Source organism: Manacus candei, unplaced genomic scaffold (genome assembly GCF_025592945.1).
Source record: "Manacus candei isolate 608988 ecotype Guabito, Panama unplaced genomic scaffold, ASM2559294v1 h1tg000014l, whole genome shotgun sequence".
Classification (NCBI taxonomy): Eukaryota; Metazoa; Chordata; class Aves; order Passeriformes; family Pipridae; genus Manacus; species Manacus candei.
This window is the reverse complement of record NW_026138062.1, coordinates 20,561,527-20,574,631: the sequence shown is the minus strand read 5'-3', so window position 1 is coordinate 20,574,631 and position 13,105 is coordinate 20,561,527. Positions and strand designations below refer to the sequence as shown.

The 13,105-nt window shown below is 43.6% G+C and overlaps 1 long non-coding RNA gene across 1 annotated transcript; it reads right to left on the bottom strand.

Annotated features, from left to right (window-relative positions):
* Positions 1-3,468: 3,468 nt before the first annotated feature.
* On the bottom strand, positions 3,469-12,177 carry LOC127467143 (uncharacterized). The gene is made up of 4 exons (XR_007902983.1): positions 12,069-12,177; positions 9,887-9,990; positions 4,553-4,609; positions 3,469-3,873 (listed from the first exon to the last, which is right to left on the bottom strand). It is a non-coding gene; the product is annotated as an uncharacterized LOC127467143 (long non-coding RNA).
* Between the last annotated feature and the right edge of the window lie 928 nt (positions 12,178-13,105).

The following is a 13,105-nucleotide window of genomic DNA, read 5'->3' as shown; positions in this document are numbered from 1 at the left end:
CCAGGTTAGTTGTACATCTCAGCTTGTCTCAAATGCTCTATCAGGTAAAACAGCTCTTATGCAACCTACCTCAGTGTCTGCATACCATGTGGTGTTATTTCCAAAAAATCAGAAAGGGCAGATGGAAGAGATTTAGGGCAGGCATATGCAGAAGGCGATGGGAGAGAGGAGAGGTGCCTATGGACTGGGGAAAGAGGGTGAACAAGAAGGCACTTGGAGAGGGCAATAGGGTGGCAGGGGAGAAAAGAAAATGTAGGAGAGTAAAACATAGAATAAAGGAGAGGTATGGCTATGACAGGGAGCTAGAAGAAACATCAAAAGCATTGAAGTGAAGGTTACATAAGCCACCCTTATGAAAGACAAAAAACAATGAAAAGAGACAAAAAGAAGCAAAAAAAGCCCCAGTGAATCACTGTACTGTACAAATTCTTGAAGACATATTAAATGTTGACACTGGGTCCCTAATGAGGCATTCCCTTATTTGATATTCATTGGTAAATCTTCTTGTGTCTAAATACTAGCTCTCTACTGAAACAGTCTGAAACAAACTTCATATATCATCTGAATTTTAATTGTGATGTAGAAATCCAAGAAATGACTGCTTGAAATAGCACTGAGAGATATTTTTGCATGCATTTGCTTCCTGTCTTTTGTGGCTGTTTCAGACCCTCAGCCTCTTCCCAGGACAGATTTGTCCCCAAGGATGCAGCTCACATGTATGCTTGATAAGAATACTTTATTTCCACATGGAAAGCTCTTCAAAAATAAACCTTACATGTGTGAACAGTTGGTCTTTCTCCTTCTTAGGAGTTGGCAAATTTACCTTGAGAAAAATGTGAAAGTGAGCAGAAAACACTTCTGTTGGTAAACCCCCAAGAAGGACCAATTCATGAATTCCTTAGGAAATAGATAACCTTTTACTTCAAGGAATAGCCTGTCTCTTTCATGCTGGATGTGCATTTCTGTCTGTGCCAAAGCAGGTTGTGCTAGGGGCTCTTCCATAGCAGGTGAAATGCCTGCTTACAGCATGTTCAAAGAGGAATTATGGAAAAAGTTCAACCTTTCCTTCAAAAAAAAATGATTTCTACTTAGGATAAGGCCAAATTGTCCCACTTGGATCCCTGTTTGTGATCCAGGCTCTCCTGCAGAAAGCCATACTTTCTCTGTGTAGGTAACCCAGTTGCAGTTCCCCACAGCTGCTGTGTGGTCCCCTTCCAGTGGCTTTTGATGGAGCCATTTGTCCCTTTATCACCCACTCACAGGGGACAGCTGTGACCCTGTCCTGCATACAGCCACAAGCCACATCCTGACTTGCAAGCAGTGTCACCACAGGCAGCCAGAACTGAAATGGGACAAGTTCTTAAAGTCCTTAACAAAGGGGAGTTATCCCCTATAACTTAGAGGGATTTCCTTTCCATGGATTAACTGTATTTTTGTCCCTGCTAACTGCCTCCAAACATTGGCTGGATTACTTTATGAGCTGTAAAATATTATTAAAAGCAGGGATATATACACACACACACACACACATATATATATATATATATATATATATATATATATATATATATGAAGTAAACATATCTTGAGATATCTATTAAGGCAGATAAATGTCTAATATTAATTAGCTTGCATTTACATTTAACAGAGCAACTCTTATCCAGACAAAACTAAAATGGATGCTATGTAAAATGGATCAGAGGGTTTTGAGTTTAAACTTTGTGCTGGTTTCATTGTGATTATGTTGAAACTAGCTAACAGTAAAATCCCATTCTTTGCAGACTAGTACCTTGTACTTTTGATAAGCTCTCTCCACGGCTGGGATTCAAGTCTGGATGCTGACACCGCATACCATGTTCACACAGTTCAATATTTTTTCCCAAAACATGGTACAAACCAGTCCAGGAGTCCACACAACTGCATCCCTCACTAGGAGGCAGGGAAGGGCAGGCCTACATTGCTCCTAAAAATCCATCACCATTTTAGGTGCACATGCATGGCACTCATATTTAACCATATGATGGAGTGACTGCAACACTCAACAAGGGAAGATTGACCAATGTCACCTACCTAGACTTCTGTAAGGGCTTCAACATGGTCCCAGATAACTTTCTTATCTCCAAATTGGAGAAACGCAGATTTGAAGGTGGACTATTTGGCTCTGGCTGGACGGATGCAGCCAGAGTTGTGGTCCACAGCTCTATGTTCAGATGGAAGCTGCTGACCAATGGTGTCCCCTCGGGGCTCTGTTTTGGGACTGATACTCTTTAGTATCTTTATCAGTGACACAGACAGTGAGATCGAGTGCACCCTCAGCAAGTTTGCAGATGAAAACAAAGCTGAGTGGTGCAGTTGATGCAATAGAAGGATGGGATGTCATACAGAAGAACCCAGACAAGCTTGAGAAGTGAGCCCACAAGAGCTTCATGATGTTCAAGTCCGAGTGCAAGGTGCTGCACCTGGGTTGGGGCAGTCCCAGACGTGAGTACAGACTGGGAGAAGAACTCATTCAGAGCAGCCCTGTGAAGAAGGGCTTGGGGGTTCTGGAGGATGCAAAGCCAGACATGATCTGGTGAGGTACTCTTGCAGCCCAGAAAGCCAACCACATCCTGGGCTGCATCAAAAGAGGTATGACCAGCAGGTTGAGGGAAGTGATTTTGGCTCTCTAATCTGTCCTTGTGAGACCCCACCTGGAGTATTGTGTTCAGCTCTGGGGACCTTAGCACAAGACAGACATGGAGCTGTTAGAGTGGGTACAGAGGAGGGCCATAAAGATGATCAAAATGGTGGAGCACCTCTCCCATGAAGACAGGCTAAGTGAGTTGGGGTTGTTCAGCCTGAAAAAGAGAAGGCACCAGGGACACTTCAGTAGAGGCCTTTCAGCATTTAAAGGGGGCTTATAAAAGAGAAGGAGAGAGACTTTGTACGTGGACAGATAGTGACAAGAGAAGGGGTAATGGTTTTAAATGGTTTTAAGAGGGGAGATTTATATTGACCCTGACTCACTTGGTCAGAGCATCGTGCTCTGACAACACCAAGGCTGGGGCTTTGATCCCTGTACAGGCCATTCACTTTAACAGCTGAACTCAATGATCCTTGTGAGTCCCTTTCAACTCAGAATATTGTGTGATTCTTCTGTGATTAGATGTTTGGAGGAAATTCTTTACTGTGAGGGTGGTGAGACACTGGCACAGGCTGCTGAGAGAAACTGTGGATGCCCTATCCCTGGCAGTGCTCAAGGCCAGGCTGGATGGGACTTTGAGCAACCTGGTCTAGTGAAAGGTGTCCCTCCCCATGGCAGGGAGGTTGGAACTAGATGATCCTCAAAGGTACCTTCCAACCCAAACCATTCTATGATGGTTCATTCTATGATTCTATTATATGCAAACAGAAATGTAGAAAAGATCAAGGACAACTGACTTATTCTCTCTCCTTTCCTCTAAAAGATTGCTAAAAAAATACCTGTTAATATCTTTCCTTTCTTCGGGGATCTTTCAGAAACCTCAGTTGTAATTTTTTCTTGTTTTGCAGGAGAGGATGAGGAGACTCCTTCAGGCTCTGCATCACAGACAAAATCTCTGTTGGTTCTCCTACTTGTCTCTTTGTCGAAGAGAGCAAGATCAGTCTGTTCAATATAATCTTGTACTCTCTGCATTTTGAAGGCTTCTTTAGAAGCTTCATATTCCTCTTCCAGCCTTTTCAAATTTTCCACTGTGAGAGCAGAACTGGAATCTGATGACCCAGTCCCAAGGGTAAATATTTTTGGTTGGGACTGGTTATTGCAAGACCCTGACAGCTTGCTTCCATTAAACATATCTGCAATGCATTAAGGAGATGAGAATCTTTAGCAACAGGCAAGGTCAATTCATCATTCTTGTAACAAAGAAAGAAAGAAAAGAGAAATCCCATTAGTCATTTACTCCTGACGGGCATATTGATTGATGTAGTTAAAATGTTCACACTAAGATAACCTTATTAGATTGAAAATCACTTTCTTTTCAAGAGGATCTACTAGGCTCCAATTCAACAAAGCACTTAAACAAATACCTGATATTAAGGGCATGCCCAGGTCCTGTTGGTGGGATTTTCTTAAATAGTTCCCATCCAACACTTAAAGGCCAAAGCTTAAGATAGCTACAAGGGAAGGGCATAATGCCTTATCTGCATTTTAGATAGGACACACATCAGTGATTTCATTATTAACCTAGTTTGCTTTGGTTGTAAAATTCTGCACAGCTGAAACTTACTGTGTGCAGGCTGGAATAGCGTGCACTTTATATTCATTACTAGTACTCAGACAAATTATTTTGGACATCTTTTGCTATATGCTGATGGAGAAAAAATAAAAATGTACAGTGGAATCTGTTGAATCTGTTTAATTGGACCTGCTGGTGGCCATCCGACCATGCCAATTAAACAAAGATAAACAAAAGCAGCTCTCAGAGGACCTGCGGCGAATAAACCCATGGTGAATACTGCATGATTTTTGTTATTGCATTATTCTATATAGTTCTGTGTCTGAAACATAAACTAGCCATAAAAAGCGACTCACCCTCCTGTTTGCAATATCTGCTTAATTGTGCCTCCATCTTCTGTTCACCCACTCAGTCTGTTTAATGTCAAAAGATAAAGGGAGGAAAAACGATAGGGTTAGTTTGGCAGAACTAGTGCTTTGCAACCTCTTCTTTCCCTGTCTGCCCCTCCCTATCAATTCCCATTGGGCATGATGCTCCCTGCTCTGTCTGACTGCAGACTGAGATGGCTGTTTTCACCTGTTTTATCAATGCAGAAAGCCCAAAACCCTGCAGTGCTCTGCATTGTCAGCTTTGTGGCACCCATGAATCACCTCCAAACTTTGCAGACCCCTCTGTCCACATGAGCGGAGTGGTCTCTACCAGCACTGTGAGAGCCCACATACTCTCACTCAGGCAGTGCAGGTGTACTGGGAATCGCTCAGCAGGACATGCTCTTCACCCCTTGGCTGGGTTTCCCCAGTGGAATAATTTCTGAGAACAGAGTAGGCTAAGGCCAAGCAAGACCAGCACAGCACTGTTGAAGGTGAACACGCTGACTAGACAAGGTCCCAGCCAGCACTGTTTCTGAGGTACTCTTGCAGTGGTCACCCCTTACCATTTGTGTGGTAAAGACCATAGGTGGTTAGCACATTTTAACCCACAAGGCTGAACTAGTTTACTTGCTTAATACAAGTGTCTGATACAATGAACTCAAATGCTATGGAGAAGGACAGGTACAGGGTGTCGGTATTTTCCCCTTGTCAATCACAGAGTCACAGAATATTCTGAGTTGGAAGGGACCCACAAGGATCATTGAGTCCAACTTTTAAGTGAATGGCCTATATGGGGATCAAATCTGTGACCTTAGTGTTATTAGCACCATGCTCTGACCAACTGAGCTAATCTCAGGCTCAAACTTATACATCTCATTAAAAGAAATCACTGAGTTGGTCCGGCAAAAGCCATATTCCCTAACTCTGAGCTGATTCACATTAAGGATGGTCTTTAATTCTCCTCTTATTCTTCTCCTGTGATATTTTTTTTGGTTTTCTGGAACTTTCCTTCTGGTCGAGATACTTGTGAAAACCAATACATATGACCCATGTGACTACTCTTAGGTTTAGGTTGTCTGTCAACATCTGATTTTAAAGCACCTAGCTTTACTAGTGCCACTTTAACACTGCATCCTTCATTGCTGGGACACAGTTTCCTAAAATATCCCAAATAGCATATTATCATGTAAACTAATTACATCACTAATTTTAATCTCCATAAAGAACTAGCTTGTGAAGTCTGTCACTTCTGCCTTTCATAAACGATTCTGTCATTTCTCTTGTAACAAACTGTTAAGATTCCTTTGCTTCTTCATCATATTTAAAAACATCTCTATGTCATTAGCTCTGCTGATCACTGTCCTGCTGTCATTCTACTTCATTTGTCGAGTTTTCATGGTCACAGACCTAGAGAACAAACCAGGCTGGAAGGTGTCTCTGGAGATCACTGGGGTCCAGGACTTTCCTCAAAGCAAGTCAACTAGATCAGGGTCCTTGGGGTTTTGCCCAGTCAAATTTTAAATATTTCCAAAGGTCGAGATCCTATAGCCTTTCTGACTCTCATGTTTAACCACTCTCATGCTGAAAATACTTTTGCTGAGATTTAATTGGAATTTCCAATATTCCAGTGTGTGTCTGTTGCCCCTTATCTCACAGCGGTGCAGCTCTGTGACGTCTGGCTGTCTCCTCTTCATCCTCTCATTTGGCAGCTCCGGGCAGCAGTGGGTTGTACTTGAGTATTTTCTCCTCCAAGCTGAACAAATTTAATTCTCTTGAACTCCTCTTACACGTGTAGGCTCCAGCTTCTACATGTCTTGGTGACTTTTTCTCTAGTACATCCATGTCTATCATACTAGGGAGCTCCAAACTGGACACACCATTCCAGATGTGCCTCATTAGTGCTGAGGAGAGGGTAACAATAATGTCTCTCCATCTCGTGTTTGGAAGCCAAGTCTAACCGGGCTGTTTTGGTTGCTGCTTCCTCCAACTCAGGGCTGCCTGCATTTCCCTGCTGTAATGCCCTGTAGTTGCCGTTTGCCTTGGGTTGCAATGCCTGGATGTGGGCAAGCTCAGAGAATGCTCTGAGGCAAATCAGTGCCATTTTCACAATGTCTGCATGGCAAGGGCTGTCCTGGCCTTTTGTCTATGCACAGAGTTTCACCTAGGTATGTCTGTGCACACCACCACTGCTTAACACTGACTGCTATCCTTGAACTCTTCCTCTTCCATGTATTTTTTAAAAGATATTTTATAATGCATTATAAGTAAGGCTTTTCAAAAATTTCCTCTTTCAACCTTGAAAATAGGGAATTGGAATAAATAAAAGCACAGCAGAGCTGCGCATTTTTTAAACCCAGTGGAAGAGCACGAGCCATGAACCTGCAGGCTTAGCTCACTAACTGGCTCCATGCAGCAGCAGCAGCAGCAGCGCCTAGGGGCAGGATCTCATTCTTCATATACAGTATGTCTATGTTGCCTTGCTTCACTTCCTATCCTGACTTCCTCCAAAACAAAAGAGAAAAATCACCTTATACAGCAGGTGTGGAGAACTACAAGTGGTAGAAAAATGTTTTGAATGGATTTTCCCATTCTCCATATGCCACCCCACACAAAAACATATATCTGATGGTATGGCAATCATATATCGGGAGGGTAAAGCCTTCAGGACAGACAGTTTTTGGCTCTGTGCTTGTACTATACCTGTCAGGCTAAGTTTCAAACTCATTGGGAAGGTCCTACAGAGTAATATGAATTACAGCAGCTTTTAGAGGACCCTTTCTTGGCACTTGGCTCATCAAAGCTGCACAACTCACGGATCAGCAGTTTCCGCACAGTTTGAAGAAATGCAGTACTTGAATGTTCATGTTGAACTTTTCCAGGAAACTGAAGAGGATCAAATGAAGTGTTTTATTGAATTCTAAATACAGAGTATTTTTTTTTGTTTACATGTTTGTTTCCATCAGAAGAAATGTTAGAAAAAGAATCCCGTGGGAAATTAAAGGGATGGAATGCCACATTTTGAAAGTGCCAGAATTAAATATTCCTGCTTTGGAAGTTTGCCTCCCCCTCTCCATCATGAGCCATTGTGGGATTTTGATATCAAACCTATTTTTCACTTGACCTGATGTATTTTCGTTACAAAGCCCAGTCTTTTTTTGCAAAATGCAAATAAACGTTTTACTAATCTGGTCAGATAGGATCCCCACACAAAGAGTGGTCTTGCTTTTGTAAGCTTATAGTTCATGGGGACTAGTATTAAATAGAAAAATCACTTACATCAAAATGTCAGGCTTAAAAATCTCATAGATAATGGTAAGCTGTCCATTATAATGTCACAGGAGCTTGTCCACTAAGTATTCACAAACACATCTGCAGCACCACAACTCATTTTGTCCGAAGCCATATCTGTTCCTGATATCAGAACTCTCCATAAATAGCAAGAGAATTCAAAGCAGTATTTACAGGCTATTTCTTCTGTGAAGCTTCTTCTATAGCTGTTCTGTTCTCATAATGATATGCTGAAACCCAGTCAGAATATTTGAATCTTAGAGAAACAAAACACAGCTGAAGTAGCTGGAAGGCAAAGGGCTCAGGAGGCAATTTCCTCTGATTCATCAGGAGACAAAGGCAGAGCGATGACTGTATTTGTGTTAATAACAGTGGAATTGCCTCCCTGGCGCTGTTACCCCCATATTTCTTTAGCTCTTGCTGTCATGCTCCATCTCGTAGCCCCCCACGCCTCTGCTCTCAGTCACAGCCAGGCTCGATGAGTCCATGGACCTCCTGTTATCCCCATCCTAGGGCACTGCCCTGAGCAAAGTGGGCTGGTGAACCAAGCTGCCAAGCCCCTTGCAGGTATTCCCATCACAAGTGCCAGCTTCACCATCAAAACCTAGTTTTCCTTACTCTGAGCTCTCTCATCATCCCCCATTAAAAATGAAGTTGACTTCACCCTTTCTTTGACAATGTCCACTTGGTTGGGATCCCCTGTTGGGTGGAATGATGGTCAGGAGAACACTGTCAAACTCTTTCACTGAGAGCAATTGGTGGGACCCAGTATCCCAGGCAGCTCCACTGGGTGCTGCAAAAGAGATGACGCCTTCCCTGGAGGATTGTCCCAGAGAAGATGGTGTTCTTGCACATCTGTAAGTCCCCAGGTAGAGTTAGAAGACAGAGAGTACAATGCCATCAAATGAGGATTAAACTCTGTGCTATATTGTAAAATGTCAACTAAATTAATTCCATCTATAAGCTCCCTGCACGTACCCCAAAAGGTAGAGGAGTGCTATGTACACAAAGCTAGAGAGACTTTCATACACAGACATTGGAGTGGAATTTCCACACACAGTAGGTCTGGAGAGAATACTATGTAAATAAGAGTTTAGTCAGCCTCTGATTTCCTTTGCTATCTTCAAGATATTTGTGCTAGTAGGGGAAATCTTTCCCTCTAAGCAATGCCTGCTTGATCCTATGGGATTTATAATCTTGTAGTTTACAGTCCACTGCAATGAAAGGCATCTGATGGTGTCTTGTTTGGATGTGACTCTTTGGTAGGACTTTGCAATGCAATAGCTGATCTCAGGAGCTGTCAGACCCACAGGCCAGGAGGGACTGTGGGCTCCAGTGAAGCATCCCTGCAGTCCCCACATTTTGTTGGAGCAGAGGGGCTTACTGGCACCATGGGTGCTGTGATACTCAGAGCTACAGCTTAACACCACCCACCAAGGGCAGATTGGGGTGCTGGACTCCACACTTCCTTAAATGCTAAAGAAGCAGCTGTGTTTGTGTATATATGCATATGCATATATGCATCTATTTACAGATCCAAGGAGAGTAGCTGACTACTTTCCTAATAGTGTGCATATTATATACTCAGTAGTGTTATTATTATACACATTATATACCTTTATATATATATGTATATAAAACATAAAGCAATATTTTGTATATATACATACATACATATATACATATATATATATATATATATGGAAAAAACATTCATGGGCTTTAATTGCCGAACAAGCCTATTGAAACCAACCAGGTTGTTTCACCTATTTCTGCCGTTGCAGCTGTGTCCAGACTAGGTCTCCAGAATCTGAGTTATAACCACTACTCTTGCAGAGAAAACAATCTCCTGAAATAACTCTGTTTCTGCACTTTGCACTTTCAAATATATTTGGAAAGTAATTGGTTTCTGTGAGTCACACAGAAGACTCTTGAGTGGTCTCCTGTTGTGCAGCACTTATGCCTGTTGCATCCCACCTGTCCTGTAAGCATCCACAGAAGCCAGTAATACTCATCTCAGCAGTGTCTTACCATTTGAAGGGCTGTGTCCAAAAACCCAGATCTTACCAGAAGTGACACTGACTCCAGCTGAGGGGCTGCCTACATCTCTTTAACATGCAGTGACCACTAGTAGGCTTAATAGAAATACAGAAGGATATGACAAATATGTGATAATCCAGGACCTAGAGAATTCCCTCAGCCTCAAGGTTAAAAGGACCATGCTAGTTTTGCAGGTGCCGGAATGAGAACCAACTGGCTCTGTTTGCAACCACTAATGCCCCAAATTAAGAACTGAACCCACTTATTCTGGTAAATCAGAAAAGTTGTATTTGTAATATGTAGGCATAAACAAGAGAGGTATGAAGGATCAGACTACCAACCTCTACTGTTGGGATTTAAAACCTGACTTTAGCAGATGTCATTGTGGCCCAGAACACATGCTCTACACACAGTTGAGGAGATACAACCTATGAATGCTCTTCAGGAAGCCTGGTGCTTTAAGAGCATAGCAATTGCACAACACAGTAAAACAGAGCAGCTCCAGCTATAAATCATGGTTGTTAAGTGAATGTTCTGGGATGTGCATCATGAGACACAAGAAGTGATCTGAAATTAGACTCAAAGCACAGAAATCCCAGATTAACACTGCCAGTGGTTCTGTCTCTTTCCTGCTCTGGAAGGGTAAAGAACTCATCTGAAAGCAACATCAGGGATTTATTGAGTATGGTTGTGGGTAACACAGAGCTGAAGTTACTGCTGGCTGTGGTTTTGATTTCTAACACTGCAGCAAACTGCAGGTAGAAATGTTTTGTGCTCATTTTGGCACTCACGACCTGATCCTCTCACCCACACAAAGGCCTTTTGGCAAGATAGTCTCTCCTGTTTCATGTCCTGCAGTGCAAGAAGGAAGCCCAGGCACTGCTGCCTTTTGTCCTGGCCTCTGCAGAAGCCCAATATTTTAGTAGAGATCAGAACAGCATTTCTTAGAGGTGGCAAATAATGCATAGCTAATCCATTAGCCTTAAACACAGAGCTGAAGGTCACAGTCCCAACACAGGCAGTGAAACGCCAGAGGTGTAAATTTGCAGTGATACTAAGTAACTACAATTTCTGTAGGTTTAGAGAAGAATAAATCACAGTTATACTGAGTCAGCTGTACTGAGAGAGAGCTGAGAAGCTCTCTGGTGTCTCCTCCTTCCACTGGCAGAATAACTTATCCTTATACTCTTCAATTGAGCCTCTTATGCTGCACTCTCTGAAGCATGCATCTAGAAATCTAAATGTTATGGTAAGTCCAAGGAAAAAATACATATAGTTGTAGAACTGTCTATTAAAACTAAAAGCTCTGAAGTAGAAATTTATGACAGTGTAATCTGAAAAGAATAAAGAGATAAAGGAATGTGAATGTTGTTTATGAAGAGAACACAGAGAATGAGAAAGAAGCCAAGAGACAATGCTGTCAGCACTGACCCTGCTAAGCACAGTCCTACCAAATGCTCTAAAACCCTCTTGCCTGCACCCTATCTGTAGGCACCTTGTCAAGAGGCTTCATGCCAGGATGTGCTGTCCCCATTTGTAGGGTCTGCCAGTGTGAGGGTCTGCACCAAGATCTGAGGTGGAGGGGAGGGGGACAGAAGGTGCACTCACTCCAGCTGTCACTAGAACTGGTTCAACAGAGGTTTGAGAAAGTTTTTCTTTAATTCCCCTTTTTACATTTTGTTAAGGTATGTTATAATATGGTCTAGTCAACTGTTGCTTCTACATCTCAGGAAAGTCTGATCTCAGGGATGGTTGGGGGGCCAAAGGGGGAAATTGGCTCTGTGTCTCTCCTCCTCTGATTACTCATCCTTGGGTCTCTACCCTGGCCTGCTGCAGGGAAGGCAATGGCCTGCGGGGCATTCTGCAGGTACCTTCTCTTCTTTCCTCCCTAACTCCCATGTATGATGGGTTTTTTTCTGTCAGGGGTTTGGTTTTTGACAAAAGGTATGAAAGGGAAAACAGGGAAGGAGAACAGCAAAAATCAGTTCAACAAGGAAACATAGGGGTAAATGGTAAAGCAGCATCTGACAGCCACGCCAGGGCCCCAGAAAAGCTTCCTCCCCATCAAACCCCAGACAGGTGTCCCAGAACATGCTGAAATATCTTTGGGTTAGAATATCCAGGGGACCCCCCGCCACAAGGAGCAGGCAGAGTTTTACTGGCAGGGAGGTACCTGGGATGCCATCTTGGTCCTCCATGTCCCTGGGTGTGGCTGGGACTATTCCCCTCACTGTTCTGCTAGGCTGTTGTCCCCTCACATTCCACTGGGGATCCGTTAAGTTCTGTTGGGGTTCTGCTGGGGTTCTATTGCCATAGTTCCTGTATTGCCATATCACATGTTGTCAGACAGGGAGATGGGGGCTCCTGCCAGCTTGCAGCCCTTCCTGGACATTTTGGCGAGGCTATGGGAGCCTGGCCAGAGTGGGGGAATGGAGGGGATAGGGACTTGCTGTGGTGGAGGATGTGTGAGATCACATCCAGAGAGGTGGGGCCAGCCTGGTATGCTGGAAGTGGGAGGCCAGTCTGTGAGCTTGTCTTGAGGAAGGATCAGTACTGCTTGCACCTGAGGTACTCTGCCCCTAGCAAGCCCTGAGGGAAGTTAGGTGAATTGCCCTCCTGTGCTCCTCTAAAGACAGAGCCTGGGCATCTCACCTTGCTTGATGAGGAGAGGTGGGCTCATCTGTGTAAGGCATGGTGGATGGGTTCCAGCCAAGGCTCCCTTGCTGTTCTTTTTGCCGTGTGCTGCCTCTTGAGCCTTCCCTGTCATGAGCTGCCCCCATGGTCCCAAGCACACCATCATCCTCACCCAATCCAGCTGCCAGTGCTGGGACATGGAGTGCATTTGTAACCCTTGCTGTCCTCCAAAGGGCTCTCTAGCTTGTTGGGTTTGGGTGCCTTTTTTCCTCCCATCCAGAGGTCAAATAAGGTTACTACTTATTCTGGGAACTGAGTGTCTGAGCTGGAAGGGCTTGGTGAAGTTGCAAAGGCAAAAACTGCTTCTACTTTTCATTCAGAGATTTCTTGAAAGGAAAACCAGGTTTAAAGGAACACGTGCTCGAGTCCAACTGTGAGATGTACTGGTGTTGTTAGGAAGTTGTGGTTCCATCTCTTCAGCCTCCAGCTGTGCTTTACCCTCTGCAGCCAGTTCCTTTAAATCCCTCCATCAGACTCTGTGGGATATTTTCCACTCTGGTGACTGTGTTCATTGCG